Consider the following 12,870-nt stretch of genomic DNA (forward strand, 5'->3'; position numbering starts at 1 on the left):
TTGTGCTGTGCACGCCCCGAGAGAACAGCGCAAATACGAGTCCCTGGGCACATGTCCGGACGGCAGATAAACCCCTCTCAGAGTGTTCCGCTTCTGCTAGATCAGTGGGCTTTAGTGGCGCCTCCTGGTACCAGTTCTGTTCCAGAAACGCAGCTAAGGCGAACCCGGACGCGGTATTCTGACGTCACTCGCACTGCCGAAGGAGCAGCTGTTCGCCACCCGTGGACGCCTCACGCTGCAGGGTGTCCACATCCCGCCTCGGGCAGCGAGGAAGCTCAGCACTCCCCACACCCGTCCTGCGACTGTTTTTACAGGCGGTATCGATCATTCCACTCACGGTGGAAACAACGCGACGGAACCCGAAAAAGACGAGAGCGTGGAAACGATCCGCCGGCAGGGGGAGCTCCTGGGGGCCGCGCTCTAAAAACCCAAACTATAATGTGTAGGTAAAATACTTTGCGGATACTGAAGTATTTATTGACCGCGACCCCCTGTTCGTGCGGTTGGTTTTACCTTCATTTGAACATTTCTGTCTTTTGACCATCTCGTTGGAAAATAGGATTAAATCAATTTCAATAGGAACACACCACAGTATTGAATGCAATTTTTAAACAAATTGCCCAGATCGATGATAAAATCAGTTTCATTAAGAGGCTGAGAAAGATGCACACCCAGTTTTCAATATGAAACCCTCTAGAACAGGGTGTTACACCAGTTACTGCCTACAGCCGAGACTCGCCTGGGTCCAGCTCTGTGGTTCCGACGTTCCGGCGGCGCTGGGTGCAGCTGGGCCAGGACGATGTGGTTCTGAACAGTCTGGTGGCGCCGCCTTCGTTTGCACCAGGTTTCTGGATTAGGTACAGAAAAGGAGTAAGGACGTGCCTTCATACGTCACAAATACAACAAGCGCTTCTGTAGTGTGGCGTCATATGACGTCATGCTGCGTACCGTCTATGAGTCACTTTATCCTCGTTTCAGGGCAGGTACAAATTGTGCTTAAAACTACATTTATATTGCAACGGGTATTCCAAGTAACTGTTAATATAACGAGTGTTATTTCTGCCTTAATCCTTGGGAGTATCTACTCTTATTTGTAACAATAGCGGAACAAGTTTCCTGCACGGAAGTTCAGCAGAGTAAGTATTTTCGAGTATCTGTTCTCTCTCTGCAAGGCCACGCAGTGCAGCAGAAACCGGCCCAGCTGGACCCGCAGCTGTTGTACTGTGCCCTTGAGCACGATACTTCACTCCAGTCGCTTCAGGAAAATACCGAGCTGTGCAAATGGGAGTTTCCCGTTAACTGCTTTAAATAAAAGTGTCCACCGCATTCATTAATAATATTAACGTCGCGACACGGGCATCGCTCAGTCACATCCCGCCCCTTTCTTGCCGTTACGCTTTTCTGTTGTGGACGAGGTTCAAGACGCTTTAAAACCTTATGTTTTTATTAAGGCCTTTGCCCCCAATCTCAGCCAATTGCTTAATTGGTTAATTTAGAAACACGGTTTGCTTCCATTGCATGACGTCATTTCACAAAACAGCGTCGTCAGTATAAAAGCGTATGGGGGGGAGTAATACCTGGTTCTGCCACAAGGCGGCGCCTTTGTCTGTTAAATCAAGGGGAGGATGTGAGCAGAACGGCTGTGCTTTCAGATGCCCCTGTCACAGCAAAGGCAAATTACTAGGGAGTGGCTGGGTACTGCATAGCAGTATATCTATATAGTGTACAGTAAGCTCTCATGTTACAGTCCTTGACTTGTGTCACTTTTGATTTCAGTGTGATGTTGAGTGTGATGATCTTGAGCTCATGCTGTAGCTGTGTAACTTTGCAGTCCATGGGGAGATGGAAACTGTGTGTTTAAGTACAGTATAGACACCAGCAGCCTCTCCTGCCCTACCTGCTCCAGGCTAGAAGGCCATAACGAGGAGAGCTGGCTCTGAGCTCTCACTGTGAGACCGATTGTGTACCTAAAGCCTTGGCAACCACTGTCTCTCCTCTCCCTGCAGGGCTCGCTCCAGGCGATGTCAGCCTGTCTCTCTCTCCTCTCTCTGTCTCTCCCGGCAGGACTCAATCCAGGCGATGTCAGCCTGTCTCTCCCTGCAGGGCTCGCTCCAGGTGAAGTCAGCCTGTCTCTCCCTGCAGGGCTCGCTCCGGGCGATGTCAGCCTGTCTCTCTCTCCTCTCACTGCAGTGGTGTTAGGATGACAAAAGGTGAGTGAACCCACAATCATTTTCCTTTCTGCCTGTACAGAGATCTGACACTATGAGCTCATATCAGCCAGTGAAATGTATGCAATATTTTTCAATATCTCAATGGAACCTGGAGTGGTGTGTGGGCCTGAGTGCTGACGCAGTATTGTGGCTGGAATGTGCTGAGTCAGTAAACATGAAAGAAAATCGTGTTGAAACATCTAGCTGTTATTATTGTTATTTCACCGCATGGTGGATCACATCTTGTCAGTAACCCCAGCTGTGTGTTTCTTCAGGCAGAGTCACACATAAACATAACCTGTTGGCTTGTCTTTGTCATTCAGAAAGCAGACATCTGCAACTGATGGGGAATTTAAACCACATGTGGGAGTTGTCTCACATCCCCGATGCATTTTATAAGAAAACAACAACAAAAGAACAAAGCAGCCCGCCTGTTTCACGTCTCTGCATTTCCACACGCACACCCAGAAATAGTGCTCAATCGAAAACCAGAAGAATGGCTGTTCCATCAACGCCCGAAGGGCATCATTGAACAATAAGTGTGGCCCAGAAGCCATGTCTTTTCCTCTTTCAGTAGGGAGGGGCAGTTCTGAGGTGCAGGGTGCCAACATGGGCGGCAGCTCTGCAGGACTGGAGCAGTGAGGAGTCGTGCAAGAATCCGTTGGCACTGAGGCCTGAAGCGAGCAAGGCTGCGAGGAACCTGCGCCAGCCAGTTCGATCTCCCGAGCGCAGTGGCAGGGGGGCGCCGGGGCCTCGCGCCCGTGTGAGCTGCCCGCTGGCCCGGCTGCCCGCTGGCCCGGCTGCCCGCTGGCCCCTTCCACTCAACCGGCTGGAGCCGCGACGCCGCAGGGAAACCGGACACGCTCTCGGGGCCGCCTTTAATGCCTCTCGGTTCGCTCATCAGAGCGCACGGGGAAGTCCCTCAGCACGAACCCGAAAACGTGGAAGTGCAGAGATGAGAAAGCGCTGGCATCTGCACCAGTTCGCACGGGCACAGGCCCCGCGGGTGCCGAGTCGGAGGGATTGTCCCCTTTCTGAGCGCTGCTGCTGACGCCGCCCTGTGCCGAGGGGGGGACGGAGGACAGACAGAAGAGCTCAGGGCCTCCTCTGGCCTGCTGGGCTTGTGGCGGGCCGGACCGCCGTGCGCCGGCCCCTCCTGCGGTATCGGAGGCTGATCTGGTCTCCCTGGGCTCGTGAGGAAGGCCCTCTGCTCGTTTCCAGTTGTGAGCCCACTTCGGCTCACTTGTTTTGTTAAGCCTCAGGCTTGGGGCGAGATTAGAATAGCCTTAAAAGATTCGGGATGCGGGCGGGCGTCCTGGCGCAGTTGTTAGCGTCAGTCCTGGACCCGGGGTGCTTTCTGTGTGGAGCTTGCACGGTCTCCCCATGTGCGTGTGGATGTCCTCCGGGCACTCCGGTTTCCTCCCGCACTCCAGAGACATGCTGGTGGGTTAATTGGCTTCTGGGACGACTGGCCCTGGTGTGTGCATGTGTCTGTGTGCCCAGTGATGGACTGGTGTCCTGTCCAGGGTGTGTGAGTGTGTGTGTCCTGTGATGGACTGGTGTCCTGTCCAGGGTGTGTGAGTGTGTGTGTCCTGTGATGGACTGGTGCCCTGTCCAGGGTGTGTGAGTGTGTGTGTCCTGTGATGAACTGGTGTCCTGTCCAGGGTGTGTGAGTGTGTGTGTCCTGTGATGGACTGGTGTCCTGTCCAGGGTGTGTGAGTGTGTGTGTCCTGTGATGGACTGGTGTCCTGTCCAGGGTGTGTGAGTGTGTGTCCTGTGATGGACTGGTGTTCTGTCCAGGGTGTGTGAGTGTGTGTGTCCTGTGATGGACTGGTGCTGTCTGTGTATGATATGCCTTTCAGGGCAGGGACTCTAGTAGCTGCTGCGTAAACCCCTTTCTGGGCAGTGGTGCTGATTTTTAGAGTCTGATTTAATCAGCTACAGTAGGTCTTATCCTTGATATAATTCCTAATGTACAGTATTAAGTATACAGTATGTACTGTATTAAGTAAATATGTAATTATATTTGAGCACCAATCAGCGCGTCTGTGTTTAATAAGAAGGCTGACGTCTTAAAATAGGCATCTGAAACGTAACAAAAGTTAATTGCAGTTAGTTAATGGTAAATCAGTCGTATGAAAAGTTGATTTAGGCTTTCATCACCAGTATCATAGTATTTCTTCTTCATGCAGAAATCTTATTCTGTGGTTATCTTCTGCTGAAAATGTAGTCATTTTGTCTTTAGCTTACTTACTCATAATAGATCTGTTTTGAAATCCATTTGCATGTAAAAGCAGCCTTTTGCCTTTATGCATTTATACAGAGGTAAACAGAGAGTCTTGTGCTCCTTGTCTTGAACAAGTCAGTGATTGATTGGTAAATGTGATGGATTAGCTATTCCGACTCTTCATATTGTCTACTCATGTACAGTATAATTGATCTTGATGTTGTGATCAGGCTTTTGAAGATATTATTAATACAAATTAAATGAAACGACAAGCTCAGATTCTCCTCGCCCAGACTTGTCTGTATGAATAAACAGGCCCGTTTGTTCTAACAGCAGAAAACACTGGTGGAGGTTCTGAGTGTTGAAGCTTGACTGCTTCTAATCTCTTTGCAGAAGCAGTGTTGATCAGTAATTAATTCTGTCAGCAGAACCGATCTTGCTGCTTCTCAGAGGCAATCACAGAGGCAATCACACCCAATTGTCAGAGTGTTTTTAAGCGGAGCGCTGTGAATACACAGTATGGACTGGTGACAGCTGTGTGGCTAGACTGGGTCTGTGCGCGTGGTTGTTCAGAGTCATTAGCTGCAGCATGCTCTCAGTACTTGCAGGTTTATGACTGATATGCAAACACGTCAGTTAGGAAAATGAGTTTCTTGGCATTCATCAAGGTGATCTAAAAAAGTTCAGCTCTTAATCACGTGGAAGACATCAACTGTTCTTTTACACGTCGAAGAGCATAGCACGTGTTCCCGCTTCTCGCTTGTCTTGAGGCGCTCAGCACTATCAAGTGCGCAGTTTCTGTTATGGACGGTCAGTGATGGAGCTGAAGTTGGTCAGTGAAGAAAGTCTTTCTGGCCTGTGTATGACATCGGCCAGTGACGTTGCATTTTCTCAAACGGTAGTTGAACCAGGCGTGGAAGCGTCTCGGGACGGTGTTACACCCTTGTTAAATTACCTTCCACGCGCAAGTGACACACTTGCGTTTTTGTAAATTTCCACGCACAAAATATCTGTGGAATAAAAATTGCTCATTTTTATTCCTTGGGGGAAAAAATAATTGATTTTCAAATTCTTCCGAACGTTTCCCACAGACGCGTCCACGGGATCACTCGGACAGGGCGATTTCTGTGATGGTTTTCCACGCGTGAGGAGGCTGGCGAGAATCTTGCCGGCGCGTGTTTTATTGACGCAGCCGGAGCGAGGCTGCAGACCGCGCTACCAGGCGCTGTCTGGAAGAGGAGTTTCTGCTTAAGAAGGGTTTTTTAACGTTTGAGAGAAACAAGTCGTGAGAAGAGAGTGGCGAGGGAACAGGGGCTGTACCAGCCGAGCGAGGGGAAACGCATCCTGTCGCGCCGACAGGAGGAGGGAGAGCGGAGTGAGGGGGAGAGTTTGATCATGCAACCAGCTCAGTAGCGCTGGCTTTTACGGCCTTCAGCTCTGGAGCAACAGACTGGAGTGCGCCATCTCTTACATTAAACTTCACTGTCCCAAATATAGATATTTCTAAAAACATATATTGCAGCATTTTCAACAGCTTTTAAAAAATAAAATGATTAACAGGATACATCGTTTAAGGTTAAATTTAATTCAGACGTGTACTCCTCTTCGGATATACAGTGTTCCCGTGGGGAGCATACGATCGGTTGTAATATTTGCAGATGTTTGCATCTTTCTGAAATTTACTTTTAATGCACAGTTGTTAAATGTGCCCCGTGAGCGTCAGTTTGTCACGAGTAAGAGACGCGAAGCAAACATTGGGCTTTTAATTTGTTGGACAAATAAAATGATTTTATTTGAAATGAAGAAAAAAGACACGAAGCCCTGCTCTCCGCCCAGTCTGGGTTTGTGTGTGTTTTCCGTGCCGCGCGCCGGCCGGGGTTCGGCGGCCGAGACGACCGGCGCGTGATCCGCCGTCTGCATCCGAGAAGACGCACGAGCGGGCGTTGCTCGACCTGTGATGCAACTGCAAAAGTCTTTAAAGTCTTTCTTTTGACTTTTGGGAAGTCTTTTTTTGTGAGTGTTGCACCTTTTCTCTCGAAACAAGAGTGAATCATATACTGCCAAAGGGTGTTACATGAAACGGCACGATTAGCAAGAGAGAAAAAAACTGCAGCGAATATCGGTGAATTAGGCACCTGACGTTAATCAATTTCAATCTTCAGTGATTCACCCTCTGTTGTACCTGAATCATCGTCGGTCTTGACTTTTCATGCCTGCTGATCTGGAGTTAAGTCCCCCAGCCGTCCTCTCCCGCCGCGCGTCCTGCTCTGTCGGACGGCTGGGGTGTCCCCGCCAGACGCGCCCTCCCGAGGGAACCGGGGTACCCCGGCGGGAGCCCCACAGCCGCCCCTCGTGCTCGGCGGCCCCGTGGGGGGCTCCCATGCGCGTGCCCCGATGCCGCACCCCCCTCGCGCTCCATCGTTCAGGAGAGGCAGGAGGCCGAGGTGGCCATCCCGCTCTCTCACCCCCCTCCCGCCCAGAGACACCCCACAGCCCCCCCACAGCAGCTAAAGTGAGCGCTATCGCACGCGGGGCCTCGACAGCGAACTGCAGCAGGGCTCGAGTGGCGCCGCGGCGCGAGACGCGGACAGGCCGGTGGGCCTGGCACGCGGTGCAGGGCCTGACGCAGGCGGTCGGGCCGGGGGGCAGCTGTGTGGACCGGCAGGGCCGCCCGACACCGCCTGGCACCGGCCCCCGCATGAGCGCAGAGTCCCTTTCTGATCCGGTACAATTCTGTCCGGTACACCCAGTCATCTGAGACCGGGGGTAAGGGCGAGACGGTTATAAATAGTTGGTTTTGTGTTTTTTTCTTCTACTGTTTTTACAAAGCCTTCCGTTTGTTTTGACTAACTGATACCAAAGATACCACAGTTTCTTTTTTTGGTGTGTACCTTCGAAAGGCCACACTGTATCTTACTGTACTACAAGAGCTGGTGATTTCACCGGGAAAAGTCCCCAGCGCTGCATCACGGACTCCGAAAAGGTTAGTGCGGTAGAGCACCGCCGTGCGGCCCCGGCGCTGGCCGGCGGCGCCTCCGTGTCGAAGCGTGTCTAGTTCACCCCGAGCAACTGCTTTTCAAACCGCTCTCCCCACCTCGGGCCTCGCCAAGAGTCTTGTCGCGCTGGCGTTAATGAACCGGTTCGTGTAGAACAGACTGGCTATACAGGGTCATCGCTGTAAAATAAAGATTCAAACTCTTGTTGCGATTTCTGTACAGCTCGGCTTCAGAGCTGAAAACCGGCCAGGGAATTCGCTTTGAAGAGTCTAGTGTGGGCACGTCGCACATGTACTGTAGGTATCTGCTTATATACAGCAGATATGAATCTGTATTTCTGTGTCTGCAAGTGTGTGTGTGTGCTGAGACAGCATGAACAGTGGACATGTGCACTTACACATGAACACAAGTAAAATTCTCCTTTTCCTGTTTTCTGTTTCACCGAAACGACCTGTATGTCTTTATTTAGAAGTGACTAACGGTTGTCTATGCATTCACTTAAAGGTAATTACTGTAAGTCAAGTATCAAGCCTCGTGGGTCAATGGCATCGCCACAGAATAATTGGTAATAACATGAAAAACAAGGTCCGTGTGTGTGATGATTGGAGCTGTGTCAGTAACGCGACTGGTTCTGGTGGTTATCCTAATTCCATTGCAGCTACTACTGGATCACAATGACGTGCCAAGACGTCCATTTCTACTCGAATGAAAATGTGACTTAGTTCCTGCTCGATGAGGTGGGTAGTTCTCAGAGTCTGATCTACAGCAAGTGTGAAGCCAGTAAGGGCTGAACGCAGCAGAACGATCGCTTCTTCAAAATGGCGCTTTTCCAGCTGGTGGCCAATCTGTTTTTCAGAGGGAGTTACTTGTAGATATAATACAATTTCTCCTTATCCCTAAATATTTAACCAGGGATTTCCCCAAAGCCCAATATTTCAACACATGCTTGAAATGCCCGTCTAGATCTTTAGGGTTTTTGTGACACACCCTGCTGTAGATCAGATACGAACCTCTCACCGCGTAAAATAGCCACAATGGAGTAAAAAGCCCAGAGACTCGAAATGTAGATGACAAAGACTGAAAAAAGATCTTGTGTGTGATGAACTACTGTCAGAAAGTCCTCAGCTCACAAGCTGACATTTCCTAACTGGGAGAAAGCTGGGTGAACTAACGCATCGCCAGTGATGTGAGGCGCAGGGCCCTGCACGCTCACCCCAAACTCTCCGCAGACTGGTGTCCTACTGGACAGAGACGGAGACCCAGTCCGGTACTTCATGATCACGCCATACAGTGCAGGTGTGCCACAGGGACGAGCGAGCAGAGTCCTGCGCTGCATCTTTGTCTTCATGCAGGCGTGCGGGGGGGCGAGTGCACCCCTCCCTGTCCCTCCTCAGCTGTGAAGGCTGTGTGCTTCTCTTTGCTAGGGCTTGCACTGCGCCTGTGGAGGCGGGAGATCGTCCCTGCTCCTGGCCAAGCGATCGACCTGCGTGGACTGACTGGCCCTCTCTCCTTTCTAACCTGCTGTGCCGCAAGGTGAGTCGGCTCTGCTGAGCACCTGACGCGGCCGTGTGATCGGGGTCACGCAGGGCTGGCAGAACCAGGCCCGGCTGCGGCGCGCAAGGGCCTGCGGTCAGTCGCCGGGGGGCTGTGGTGGGAGATCTCTACAGCCAGCTTTCACGGCTCGCCGCAGGTCCCTTCCTCCGGCTAGCGGGCTCTCCAGAACCGGGCCGCCGCCTGTGTCTCGCTGCGCCGCGGTGACGAGAGCCTCTGATTCCTGCGAACACGAGCGCGCGGCTGTTCTTGTCATTTCACGGTAATAAAACGCACACGGAGGAAAAAAAAATTGGTGTTTATCAGGTTTTTTGAAAAAGGAAATCAAGAAGCTTAACCCAAACACTTCCTGGAGCGAGGCAAAGGGGCGCTTTTTTGAAAATGTTTTTCTTCACACAACGGTAGCAGATTGACCTTTGTCAACCACAAAAAGAACAGATTGGAGTGTTTTTTGCTAAAAATAATGCTCGAAGCTGACATGCCATGTACCAAGAAAGACACAGGCGGTGTCCTAGCCCGAGCACACCCGCGTCATCTCGCGCGGCCGCGGACTTTCCCGCGCGTAATGGTTTTTTTCAGATTCCCCATGCGGGGCGGATGGCGTCCGGGCCCCGGGGGGCACCATGGCTGCCGCCACGCGCTCCGCGCCGGCAGAGGTTCCGGAAGTCGCCGCACGCGATTCCGTCTCCCGCCCCGCTGTGCCCTGGGCGCCCTCCTCGCCGCAGGCCCGGGGCCCTGGTTGGGGGGGGGGCACGGCGCCGGCGCCGTCTCGTCTCTGCGGGCCGGCGCTCGGCGGTGCCGGATGGGCTCCCCGCGGGCCCCTGTCGCGGGACCAGCGCGGGGGGCGCGACCCAGGGCCCGGGCCGCGTGGCTGAACCGGGGCGTGAGAGGGCCGCTGGGCTGCAGTCACTGCGGTCCAGACGGGCAGCCAGGCTGGGCGGGCTGGGCACAGGAGGCGGGCCGAGACTCTCCGCAGCAGAGCTGACTCTGCTCCCACTGCAAGTCTCCCGCCCGAGCCCCTTGACAGCAGGGGGCCAGTACACACCTCTGTCCCGGGTCCCGGACCCAAGCAGCCGAGTGGCGCAGCCAGGCCCAGCCCAGCGCCAGGCCTCCTGCAGGCTCAGCAGGGAGAAGCTTCTTGCGAGATGTTTTTCCCCAGATCTTCAGCTTGTGGTTTTCTGTTTGTCTCAGGGCTTTCTTCTAGCAGTACAGTGCTGGTTTTAGCACAGTCACCCCGCCTGGGTTATTAATATTTGCATCGTCAAGAATTGCACTCACTTCTATAATGTAATAGGAAATATCGATGGAAAGTCGTAACCCAAGATTAGTCAGAGTAGGTGTTCTTAGCAGCCTCAGTGCTCAGCAGGATGAATGTGCTGAGTGTTGACACATTTCTGTATACTAATTTCCAAACGCAATATTTCTAGACAATTTCCGCGCCTGCCGGCCCCGGCTGAGCCCCCGCTCGGTCGGGGGTCGGGGGTCGCGGGTGTGCGGGCGGGGCGGAGCTCGGGGCGCGGCCTGGGATCAGAGGCCAACCTTGAAATTCCCGCCGGAGCGGGTCCCCGCTGGCTGGCCCTATGGCAGCCGGCACAGCCGGGCCGTACTGGGACAGTCCGGCGGGCGGGACGGAGGACTGTTTGGAGGGAACAGCCTGTGGGGGGAGTTCCAGCGTCCTCGACCTGCTGCGTCCGGAAAGACCCCCCACGTCTGCGGCGTCTGTCTCCTCCCGTGATTAACGCTGCCTTGGCCCAGTGGGGCGGCGGTTTGCAGGGTCGCCGCGCCTTGGGGCCTTGGCGGCCAGCGAGGGGGTATCTGTGGGGCTCTGGCGTAGTGAGGCCCCCACACAGAAGCGTGTGACCCCATCTCTCCTGTCAGCCCCACAGCAATACTGCCTTTAAAAGCTTCTTCCCAAGGAGAAGACGTTCACTGGTTAATTAACACATCGATTCACTACTTAATTTCTTCAGCCATGTGTCCGATAAGTATGTCATTTAGAAGGCACACTAAGTAAGTTTCTTTCTGCCAGTCACAAACTTTATCTTTCTCTGTTGCCATCCAGCCTCTTTATCTGGAATCCTGATAAAGGTTATTATTTATATCGGTTATTTTATAGATAACAGTCACTCCGCCAATCAACCAATTAACCAACCAGTCAGCCAGTTAATAGGTATCGATGTCCCTGTTCCCCCGCCAGTCACTGATTCTGCTGCTGGGCCAGCGTCTCTGGCAGACTGGTGCTTCAGGGCCCGGACTGAGAGAGGTTCTGACCCGGGTGGGTCTGAGAGAGGGGAGGCTGGGCTCTGTCCCACTTCAACTCTGCAGCTCTGTAGTGTGATACTACTTCCTATTTTACCTTTTTGGGGGACTGGAGAAAGTGCAGAAAAAGGCTAAAATTTAATTTCCGCTTTGAAGTCAAAATGAAACCCTTTTTTTTTTTGCTATAAAAACTAATGGCGCTCGGTGTTCGGTCTGTGAGATCACTTCATCCGCTGCCGTGGTTAAGACCTCAAGGTGAGTTTTAAGTAGCTTAACAGACAAGAAGCTATTGCTGTTATTGATCCTTTATTACTTTGGCATTATTTTTATGTAATATTGCTTTGTTGCTTTAACTGTTGTATAGTAAGATCGTATTATTGCTGTGATAAGACACAGCGGTGGCATCGGTGAATGTGAACCTAACCTATTCACCTCCAATCCTGCCAGTCTTTCGGGTTCCTTATCAGTTCTGGTTTTTAGCACAGATCTTGAAAAGCAGAGCCTCACTCTGTACCTTTCGACAGCGGTATGCAGGGACTGTCTGCCTTCAGACGTAGGCATTCAGACGAGTCTTTCTTTCACCAGAATAAATATACGCAAACTAGTCCACACTCGGAGCTTATTTTGGTCTGCCTCAGTCAGTGTGTCATATTTCTTTCAAGAGGATCTCGAGGTCTTTTTGGCGCTTGTCCGAGATGCCGAGAGAGCTGATCGACAGCGTGTTCGGAGAGACGTTTGGGCTCGCGGTCAGTGTCCAGGAGCAGCTGACCACCAAGCTGGAGACTGTACTGTGCTGGCTGTGCCCTGGATCTGGAATTGTTCAGATCGTGAGAGCACCATAATCACATGATGATTCATCCTAGAAATAATTAAATGTAGTTTAACAGATCTGTGAGCAATCGGCTTTCTTTGTGCATCGGGTTTCCAGTAATATATGGTTATAGCTGTAGGACTGGAGGATCGTAGGTGAAGTAGAATTGGTGAAAACGTGAAGAAGTAGGTCTGGCTTTGTTTTTTTTAAATATATTTCCTCTGAGATTCTTCTGTTTGTAAAGCCGTCTGTAGTGGTTCCTCACTGTACTTGCCATGTGGAGGCCAAGCAGTCAAATAGTCCACCAGTGGAATAATAGTCCAATCCTGCCCAAGCCGCAGAAGGCGTTTTGACCTTGAGTGTGACACACGGCCCTGTTTCGCTTTGAGGGCGCGTTTGAGAGTTTCGGCATCTTCTCCTCTCCCCGTCTCTTGTCTCCTGGTTTTAAGGGGGCGCGGGCCGTGACCCCCGGCGGACTTGGCCGCGGATCGAGGCCGCGCGATGTCCGTGGGCAGGCCGAGGGGTCCCTCGCTCGGGAAGCCCCCCGCCCGCCTCTGTCGGCCGGGACCAGGGTGGGCCGAGTTTCAGGGTCGCGCTCCTGCCCCCTGAACCAGCAGCTCCCTGCCGCCCAGACGCGTGACACACACGTCAGGGAAGAGGCCTGGCCGAGAAATCAACACAGCAGCCCGGCCGGGCCGGACACACACAACAGCAGCATCCCTTGTGAGCAGCTGCGCAACATGACACGAGCTTTCTGTCCTTGGAAAAAATGGGATTTTCTATCTCAAAGTTCGATCTTCTGACTTCCTGCAGCTG

The 12,870-nt window shown here is 52.4% G+C and overlaps 1 protein-coding gene across 6 annotated transcripts in view; it reads left to right on the forward strand.

Moving 5' to 3' along the window:
* The first annotated feature begins 467 nt into the window (after positions 1 to 467).
* foxp3a (forkhead box P3a) overlaps positions 468 to 12,870 on the forward strand; it is a 54,136-nt gene continuing 41,733 nt past the window's right edge. For 2 of the 6 annotated variants that reach the window (XM_088623672.1, XM_088623682.1), the window contains exon 1: positions 11,437 to 11,498. The gene's annotated coding sequence lies outside the window, so the exon portion shown is untranslated. Of the gene's footprint in view, positions 1,137 to 2,006; positions 2,211 to 2,533; positions 9,247 to 11,436; positions 11,499 to 12,870 lie in introns of those variants that run through there. The other 4 variants (XM_088623673.1, XM_088623674.1, XM_088623676.1 and 1 more) reach the window with 4 other exon arrangements.

This window comes from Lepisosteus platostomus, chromosome 3, assembly GCF_059453375.1.
Source record: "Lepisosteus platostomus isolate fLepPlt1 chromosome 3, fLepPlt1.hap1, whole genome shotgun sequence".
Taxonomy (NCBI): Eukaryota; Metazoa; Chordata; class Actinopteri; order Semionotiformes; family Lepisosteidae; genus Lepisosteus; species Lepisosteus platostomus.